The sequence below is a fragment of the Tamandua tetradactyla genome, chromosome 4, assembly GCF_023851605.1.
Source record: "Tamandua tetradactyla isolate mTamTet1 chromosome 4, mTamTet1.pri, whole genome shotgun sequence".
NCBI classification, from domain to species: Eukaryota; Metazoa; Chordata; class Mammalia; order Pilosa; family Myrmecophagidae; genus Tamandua; species Tamandua tetradactyla.
The window spans coordinates 63,694,423-63,704,327 of NC_135330.1; the positions used below are offsets into that span (position 1 = coordinate 63,694,423).

A 9,905-nucleotide genomic window follows, 5' to 3' on the forward strand; every position below is an offset into this window, starting at 1 on the left:
ATGGCCATTATCAACAAAACAGAAAATGACAAGTGCTGGAGAGGATGCGGAGAAAGAGGCACACTTATCCACTGTTGGTGGGAATGTCAAATGGTGCAACCAGTGTGGAAGGCAGTTTGGCGGTTCCTCAAAAAGCCGAATATAGAATTGTCATACGACCCGGCAATACCATTGCTGGGTATCTACTCAAAGGACTTAAGGGCAAAGACACAAACGGACATTTGCACACCAATGTTTATAGCAGCGTTATTTACAATTACAAAGAGATGGAAACAGCCAAAATGTCCATCAACAGAAGAGTGGCTGAACAAACTGTGGTATATACATATGATGGAATATTATGCAGCTTTAAGACAGGATAAACTTATGAAGCATGTAATAACATGGATGGACCTAGAGAACATTATGCTGAGTGAGTCTAGCCAAAAACTAAAGGACAAATACTGTATGGTCCCACTGATGTGAACCGACATTCGAGAATAAACTTGGAATATGTCATTGGTAACAGAGTCCAGCAGGAGTTAGAAACAGGGTAAGATGGTGGGTAATTGGAGCTGAAGGGATACAGACTGTGCAACAGGACTAGATACAAAAACTCAAAAATGGACAGCACAATAATACCTAATTGTAAAGTAATCATGTTAAAACACTGAATGAAGCTGCATCTGAGCTATAGGTTATTTATTTATTTATTTATTTATTTTTTACTATTATTATTACTTTTATTTTTTTCTCTATATTAACATTCTATATCTTTTTCTGTTGTGTTGCTAGTTTTTCTAAACCGATGCAAATGTACTAAGAAACGATGATCATGCATCTATGTGATGATGTTAAGAATTACTGATTGTATATGTAGAATGGTATGATTTCTAAATGTTGGGTTAATTTCTTTTTTTCCGTTAATTAATAAAAAAAAAACTGAAAAAAAAAAGATTGATGATGATATTTAGTGTTGGCAAATGTTTAGGGAAAACAAAGACTCTACCAACTCTTGTTGATGGATCATGAATTGGCACAGTCTTAAAACTTAACAGGCTAGATATGATAGCCAAAGACTTCTGCTTCCATACAAGCAGGAGCAATTCCCCCTCCGCAGCAGGAAGCAGTTGCAGAAGACTGAACTCCCGTCTTCAGCACCCCATAGATGTAGAGAAGGATTTGATTCTCAGAACCTGCCCATGCCAAAAAAAGGAAAAAAAAAAAAAGAGATTAAGGGATGGAATTCTCTGAGGGGGTAATGAGGCAGTTAGATAGGGAAGGAAGGAGGGGGATGTGACCCTGAAGCCCACAAGAAGAGGTTCCTTCTGGCACACTCACCTAGCCCCTGCATGCCTAACTCTCACTCAGGTTAGTGCGGAAAAGAACCAATGAAAAGTACAGCTCATCAATCCATGATTAGCATATCCAGAGGGGAAGAGCCCCTTCAAGTCCTTATAATGCAGGAATCCCAGCCTCAGAGCACTTATCCTCCTTTGGAGAGTGCTTGTGCTCACCCCCTTTGAGTGTGTACTTTTGCTTGGCAGTAAACTTTTTGGCTGTACCAGAAAAACTTCACATGCACACACCTACATTCTAATTCTAGGAATCTACCCTACAGAAATACTTATACATATGCTTAAAGACAAAGATTGATTGCTGAAACAATGTTGTAATTTAAATGTCCATAATTCAGAGACTTTCTGCATAATTCCTTCCCTGGAATACCAGGCCATTTGAAAAAGAGTGAAACACAGAAGTGGAAAGATACATATAATGATTTAAGTAAAAAAAGAGAAAGTCTTGGATAGTTTGTATAGTCTGATCACAATTATAAACATAAAATATATGCTTTTCCTAGAAAACCATGGACAGATTCACACTAAATGGTTGCTAGAGGAGATGGGAAGAAATAGATAGAAGCCAGGAGCTATCTCTTCATTTTATATATGTCAAGTGTTAAAATTTGTTACACAAACCTAAGTTTGTTTGAGTTTTTAAAATAATTAAAAACTCAAACAAAGATTTAACATTTCTTTAAAAAGAGTATGTGGGTAGATGGCAGCCCAGAGTGTAGGATGAATCGATTTTATATCTGGGGTAGGAGAGGGAGGCCACCTGGTACCATGGAGTAATCATGAGATTCCCATCTCCATATATTAGTGACCTGGGTGATTTACATAACTTTGGTGAGTCTCTGATTGCTCATGGCCATGGATCTTTCTATGCAGTGGCATGGCACATCCTCATAGGACATCAGGATCCCTGTGTTGGGAAAGACCCAGTGGTATGCCAATAAATGGCCCTGGGGGGTGCATGGGGTGCTGACTAATAGTGCTGGTTGCTTTCTATGGTACAAACACTTCCACCATGGATGGTCTCTAGCTACCATGGCGGACCCTGCTCCAACACCTACTGGAAGGACTTTGGTCATCTAGCCCAGCCTCCCACCACCACTTGAGCCATCTTCACCACATTCACAGAAAGATGGAACCAGAATCTGTTTCTATGCATGCTCTTCTCCTACTGGATGTAGATTTCTCTTGGGAGCCACACACAAAATGCCTGATATCTCTGCCACATGCCAGCTTCTCATGTGTCTGAAAGCTTCTTTTTGGGTTCTATTTAAGTCTTCTCTATTTCAGATCCTTGAAACTTATCTCAGCCTTGACTTTGAGCCTCCCCCCCATTGAAGTCCCCCTCTCCTGGATTTACTCTCAAAGTCTGCTGACCACTGCAGATTCCCCTACACCATTCCCACAAGTGTAAGAATTGCTGAGGCTGCTGTTTATAGACGGCCTCGTCCTTGGGTCCCGGAACTGATGGCAAGAGCAAGGTGAAGGTCTGTGCTCGGGGGCAAGAAAAGGCAGCCTAGGGGTGGACACTGGCTGGGCTCACCCAGGAGGCCCAGGAGGACTACTGAAGTTACTTCCCGTGCCCTCCCGGCTCCGTCCCTGGCTGGGCTTTGGTGATGACTGTTCTCTTTTTAAGCCTCCTTCCACCCACTCAGCTGACTCAGAGGCCTCAGACCAGGGTATCCTCCTAGCAGCCTGGCTGAGTCATCTTCCAGAGGAGGGCACGTTAAGTAACAGTGAAAAGCAGGCATGGAATATGGGGCCCTGCTTTCAGCAGGCTGCCCGCAGGGCAGAACCCGCCGGTGACTCAGTCCCCATTGGGTGGGACTCATTCTTCTCCCCCTCCTGCCCAGCAGTGCTTCTAAGCTTGGACACCTGGATCTGCCCAGTTCCCAAGCTACAGAATAGCTCAGTTCCTCTGGAGTAAGAAACTCCGAGCAGATGCCCCCCTCCTCCAAAAAAGGAGGGAAAAAAAAAAAGCTTTAGGGCCTGCAACCAGTCCTACAAGAACTCTTGAGCCTGCTCTGCTCTCTCCCTCCCCCTTCTTTTCTCTCCCTACTCCACTGGTCCCAACCAAGACTTAAGCGCAGTCTTGTGCCTTGCTTGTGTTGTGTGAGGTGTCATTTCTACTGACAGGAAGGATGGAGGGAGACAAGTGCTCAGGGGCAGATGAGAATTCTGAAGAGGCAAGTCCTCCTCCTCTCCATCCTACTATCTTACCCCACTTCCTTCTCCATTTTCAGCACATCCCCTTACCTCCTTCTCCCATGCCTGGGAGAATCACAACTGCATCCTCCCTCAAAAATAATGGGATTTATGATCTAGGGAATACAGTTTGTCTTTTTAAAAAAAGGCTGCTTAGGGAGCACAAGACTTAACTGCCTCCAGGAATGCTTACGGCTGCCTTGGCCACTGCTTTACCCAGTTAAGTTGGAGCAGGTGTAGTTCTGCTTCCTAGAGGAAGTGCATCCAACAGCCTGTGGTCTCCAGGAGGTTCTGTGCGGGTGCTCTTTACATGCTTTGGGGGTGTTAGCCCTGTCTCCCCAACTACATTATGTGTGTCTGGGGGTCAGAGAAGTGCCTCACACCTCTCTATACCCCTGAATGGCCTGACCCCATGCTGGGGAATATAGTGGCTTCAATAAATAAATATACATCATGCATCCATCCATCCAACCCATTCTGTGCCTATGATGCACCAGCACTATGCAGGTCTGAGGATGGAGGCAAGTTACTTTCTCCAGCAGACTTGATTGGGGGAAGGGGGAGGGAGGATTGATTGGTAAGCACGAATAAATCATTTGGGGGGGGGGGGGCAGTGCATGGCCCAGGAATAGAACCCGGGTCTCCTTCATGGAAGGCAAGCATTCTAGCCACTAAACTATCTGTTCACCCAAATAAATCACTTTTATTAATACAAGATGCCTAGCAATTCTAGAGCAGTTTGTAAAATGGCATCATAGCCCATCGGATTTTTGAGTCAAGAACGGCTAGTTGTTAGTGGCAGGTCAACTAGAACACAGGTCTGTGTGGCTCATTTTATTGCACGCCTACCGCTGCAGCACCACCCAGGAGAGATATTTATTATTTGGAACAGGAGAGCCTCTTTGCTACTTCTGGGCGTCACCCTTCCCCGTGAAAGCCTCTGGCCAACATGGTTCCATCCCAGAAGGTGCCCTGTGGGCGTGGCAAGGAGGCTCCGGTGGCAGCAGAACTCAGCCCTCCTGAAGGGCTGGCGGTTTGGGGCTGGCCCCGCCGGCTGTTCGGAGCAGCGCTGCCCGCCAGCGGCGTACTGACGGCCCCGCGCTCCCAGGAAGCTCTTTCCGCACCAGCTCCCCGCCCCGCCCCTGGAGGCCTCGGGCCGCCTTTCCCCTGGGTGGGAGTCTCTGGGTTAGATCTAAACCCTGCAGCTGTGAGATTCTAAGCCCTCCCTGCATCCCCTGCGCCCACACCTCCCAAAGACCAAACAGCCCGGAGACCGCTGGGGCAGGCAGAAGGCTCCAGAAACCCTTTCAGGCTACTTACAGCTGGGGCTGCTCAGCGCTGGGCTCGGTAGGCAGGTGGGAGTGTTCTTTCTGGTGCCAAGGGTTTCCTTCTCCAAACAACCGTCTCAGCTGGGCCTGGGGAAAAGGCTTTAGGAGCAAAAAACTCTTTTTTGTGTGTGACCAGGCCACTTCCCTCTAAGTTTTCCTCCTTTCTCTCTCGTGCACAGATTCGGAAAGTTGCAAAAGAGGCTGGGCTGGCATGACCTCAGCTGTGTGGGTGGAGGGTAGGGTGGAGCTGGGAAGCTAGACTTCACAGCTCGCTGGATTCTAGGCCCATGAGAATCTAGTTTATGGAGACTGTCCTGAGGGTGGGAGAAGGGGACGTCACAGCTCTGCCTGGGGTGCACAGGGCCTGCAGGGTAACATGTGGGGTTTGCCTGCACAGTAATGAGCCTCTACTGTTCTAGAAACTTCTGCCAAGTGGTCTTTTGGTTTGTTGGAATGTTACATACACAGGTAAGAGATTTAGCTGCCCATCCCAGCCTGGTAGGGAGAGCTTCCGTCCTCTTGCCTTGCTCTGACCCCCACACTGTACACACATGGACACATTCTCTCTCTCTCTCTCTCTCTCTCTCTCTCTCACACACACACACACGCACACTCCATACATGTGAGGTGGGAGACAAGTTCTGACATTTCCCCAGCACTCTCAGATGAGGATGGTTGGCCCAACCTGAATTACTGAGACTATAGCAATTTAAAATGCTGTTACCACGGAGCTATCTTTGGTATTCCTTTGAGTTGCCTGGAATCCTACCTTGGATAATTATGGTTGGATGATAAAAGGGAAACAAAGTGAGTTTAGACATGCCCAAGTTAACTGGGTCATTGGATCCCAACGGATCCCTTTAAAGCTTGTAATCCATTTACTGCACCCCCTCTGCTCGCAGTTGCTTCTGAAAGAAGGGATTGTTCCTCCTTGGCATCCCATTCCTTTGTTTAATAATCTTCAGTGCCAGGAAGTTCTTCCTTGTGTCCCGTATGAGTCTTGGATTCTGCTTCCTTACTGGGTCTGTATCTAACCCGGTGCACTAGACCGGCTGCTCCCCGGGGGCAGAGCTGGTGTCCTTCAACCCCGCAGGCAGCGTCCTGCAGAGTCAAGGACAGGCCCTTCATAAGGGGTTTTTGCCTGGAAAAAGTTCCAGGTGAAGCTCATCTCTTTGTTTTGATTAGGAAAAAATGCTTGGAGGGAGGGTATAATATTGGACAGGATTTACTGAAGCTGGAAAAATTCCAAAGTGTGTTTATCCCAAATGCTCTATTTTGGTTACTTGGGTAAAGGGGTAGTAAGTCCACTCTCAGGGCAACCACCGATTTATACCTGCTGATTTATTCTTAAATTGTTGTCCTTTAGAATATTTCCCCCTTATTCTTCTCCTTTTCTAGAGCCAGGTTTTAAAGGAGCATTAAAACCTGTGTGAGAGACAGAGAGATGAAGACGGCCTGTGGAGGTGCAGAGACATATTAGACCTTTTTCAGAGAACATGTGAAAATTGCTGAGGGGCCTGCTGCTGCTGAGGCTGCTTTTGGGTAAGGGGAAGTGAACTGTTCTTGGCAAGTCCTGGCAGCCTCTGAACATGGGACTGAAACTCGTACTTTGGGGGGATGTTTTCAGAACTATTCCTAACACCTTTGGCAGCCCAGCCACCAGCCACCCTTAGGTTCTAGTCCCACTTCCTCCATACACATGGATCAAGAGTCAGCAACTTCCCTTCTCTTCCTGCGACACATGCTCCAGTGGAGAATGACAGCCAGCCTCTACCCACGGAGGAGGCTCTGACTCTGCATTCACTGAGTTTCCTTCCTCTCCTCCCACTTTCATTCATTCAATAATCTGAATATGTCAGACCCTTTGGGGGACACACAAATAGATATTTGCAGTTTATGAGTGAAAGTGAGATATCACACGAATAAAGTTATAAGTAACGCAGCTACAGGATTGTGGGGAGTTAGAGGAGGAAGAGATTAATTTTAGTTAGGGGGCATCAAGGAGGGCTTTAGGGAAGGGAGGGCTTAAGTTGGAGCTTTCAGCATGCACAGTATCTGAACATGTGCAGATGTGTGGCAAGTGGAGGAGTAAGTCAGGTTCAATGTAAGGATGGGCCCTCGGTGGTGGGGAGACGAGATGCTGAGCCTCTGCTTAGTGGAAGAGGAGCACCCCAAATAGACACTACGTCGCTGCTACCCTCCTTTGCTGCGCATTCCACAGAACCGAAGTTTCCATTGAGTTTTTCATGGCTCTGCGTCTAACACCCCTTCTTAATCATTGAAAAGGGTCCGTTTTGGGGAACACACTCCTCTGATGAATGGGATAGAAGGAATCCTGGGAGCGGTCCTGTGCCAGGGAGAAATGGGAATGGTAAGTGGTTCCGTTTGGTCTGAGGTGGAATAGGCAAGAGCAGAGGACAAGAGGTTGAGCTCAAGCAAGTCCTCGGGAGCCCTGAAAGTTGGGGGAGCCTGGATTTCATTTGGTTCGCGGTGGGGAGCCGTTGGGAAGCTTGGAGCAGGGAATGACACGTTTAGAGCTGAGTTTCAGAAATATTAATCAATCAGGCACCAATGTCATGGGAAGGACGAGTATCAGGTAGGATGTTCTTGAAATCCTCCTGATGGAGGATGATGATGAACTGAACCAGGGCGCTGGAATGAATAGGTTGCAGAAGCATTTTCTGATAGAACTGACAAGGCTGTTGGGAAGATTAAATTGCTGCCTTGTTCAAGCATTTAGCAGATGTTACTGAGAACGTACTGTGTGCCAGGCACTGAGCTGGGTGCTGTGTATTCAGGAGCATCCCCGCTCTCACTTCTGGCCCTTGCAGGCTCCTAGTAAACATAAATTGAACCTAAAAGTGGGGAAAGGTGGAATGGAAAGGAACATGAGACAGATGCTGCAATGAAACTCAACTTTGCAGACTGTGTCAACTTGCCTGAGAGGATGGCAAAATCTTGAACTGAGATGGCAAACACTGTGAGATTGGAAGGAATATGGGGGCTTCGGTTTTGTCTAAATGGAGGCTGAGGTACCAGCAGGACATTTCCGTGGCATCCACTGAGCTCCATGAGGGCAGAACTCGGTCTGTCTTGTTCACAGTTCTGCCCCCGGACCACAGTCACATGGGCAGCACATTCTCGGTGCACAGCCTATCCCTTCCCCTCCTTCCTCCATCCCCCACCCCCCACCCCGAGCCCCAGCCACTTGTCTTATTTCCAGCAGTGCTGGTGATGGCTCATGCTTTTTCCGTGTTCTCAAATCTGTAAGCTCCCACATCATAGGAGCCTGCAGGCAGGGAGCCTTCTGAATAAAAAGGTATTCTGCCTGCCCCTTGGCTGGTTGGGTCCACAAAGTCCTGACTTCCCCAGCGTCTTCCTGGAGGGGTGGGTCACACAAATCAACAGTGCAGGAAAAGGCACTGACCAACACAGACAAGAGAAAAAAAGACACTGGCAGATAGAGGTTCAATCTGCCCAGCACTCCTCTCCCTGACATTGGAACATTCTGCAAAGCAGTTGGTCCGTCTGGCCTCACTGGAGATGTCCCGGGGACTGAGCAAACAGCTACGTTAGTTGCAAATCTGTGACTAGATTGGAAATACATCTCCCTGTTTTTATTTACTTTCTTTCTCTCCCTCACTTTCTTTCCCCCTCTCTTTGCTTCCTTTAAATTGAAATTCCTAATAAAATGTTCAATATAAGCATTTTAAAAAACTTCCCCTTGGAAAACCTGGCGATAGGAACCTCCGCGATAGGATTCCATAAATGTTTGTTGGACAAATGAATGAATTGTAGGCTCAAATCTCAGGTAATCATGAGACTCTTCAATTGGACTCTTAGTGAATGAGACATAAACTCTTATTTTATTAAGCCACTGTGATTTGGGAGTTTATCTGTTACAGAAGTTTTTGTTACTTTAAGGAACAGCCTGATGAGTGTCAAGAGGACAAGAGGCACATACCAAAGCTGAAGGGTGGGAGCCTATGATGGCTATGGGGCCTGGACTTGTAATTCTAAATCCTGGTGTCTCGTGCGCATTCCAGATTTCTGAGACGTTTTGAGATACTGAGTGAGTTCATATGTCTCCTCTACCTTTCCTGTCCTCATGAACACGTGCTTTTCTTTGATAAGCTCCCCAGCCCAAGTCATGAGCCGAGCACTCGCTCGCTGGATCTCTATTTAGAGAAGGGGTCAGATTACACACTCCTGAGCGTGCTGTGCTGTCCCCCACGTGCAGGGCAGCCTTGTCATCTCGATGTCCTTCCCAAGGGAAGATGTTCATGCCAGTTAGAGTTCTGTGGTTGGGGACCATAGGAAGAGGAGGCAGAGATGGACAACGAGGTCTCAGGAAGGGCAGAGCTGGGGCATCTGGATGGAGGGGCCTAGAAAGCCATCTCCCCCTTGGGGCTCCCCTCAACATTCGGATTCTCAGGGCAGAGAGTATGATGGGTGTGGCTTGAAGCCCATGGGCTCCCCTGTAATGGTGCTGGGATGACGGGATCCCATGACTGTCAGCCCACCAGGATCACGCAGAAGGAAGGACAGGGACACTTCCTCAAAAGAAGTGATGCCATAGAGACAAAAATAGCACATTCCCTGAAATGCTTTCGCTGGGAAACTATACACATAGAAGGGCAGATAGGAGGCATTTCTTTGAACTCTCAGGGGGATCAACAACAATGAACCTTTCAGCAGCAAAGGGATTTTTCATTAAAAAAGTAAACAGTGTTGCGGGGGTGGGGTGGGGTGGAGGTGGGGGCACTGACTAGAACTTACCTGTGCTCCTTGCACCTAATATACCCTGAGCTGACAAGTGCCTGGGCTAGGGGATAAATTATGGGCAGTGGATTTGGAGCCAGGAGACATGAATACTACTTCCTCCCCTATCTTTGAGAATTTGGTTCACTGTTTTATGCTTCCATGTCCCCATTTGTAAAACAGGGTAATAAAACTTGTCAAATGCTTCTTGGGAATAGTTGCAGAAGGAGAAAAATGAGGTTAGGAAACAAACAGGAAAGGAAGAAAATTTTTTTTG

The 9,905-nt window shown here is 47.3% G+C and overlaps 1 protein-coding gene across 3 annotated transcripts in view; it reads right to left on the minus strand.

The window, feature by feature from the left end:
- RAB7B (RAB7B, member RAS oncogene family) overlaps positions 1–5,063 on the minus strand; it is a 34,590-nt gene extending 29,527 nt beyond the window's left edge. For all 3 annotated transcript variants that reach the window (XR_013174267.1, XR_013174266.1, XM_077157587.1), the window contains exon 1: positions 4,860–5,063. The gene's annotated coding sequence lies outside the window, so the exon portion shown is untranslated. The remainder of the gene's footprint in view (positions 1–4,859) is intronic.
- Between the last annotated feature and the right edge of the window lie 4,842 nt (positions 5,064–9,905).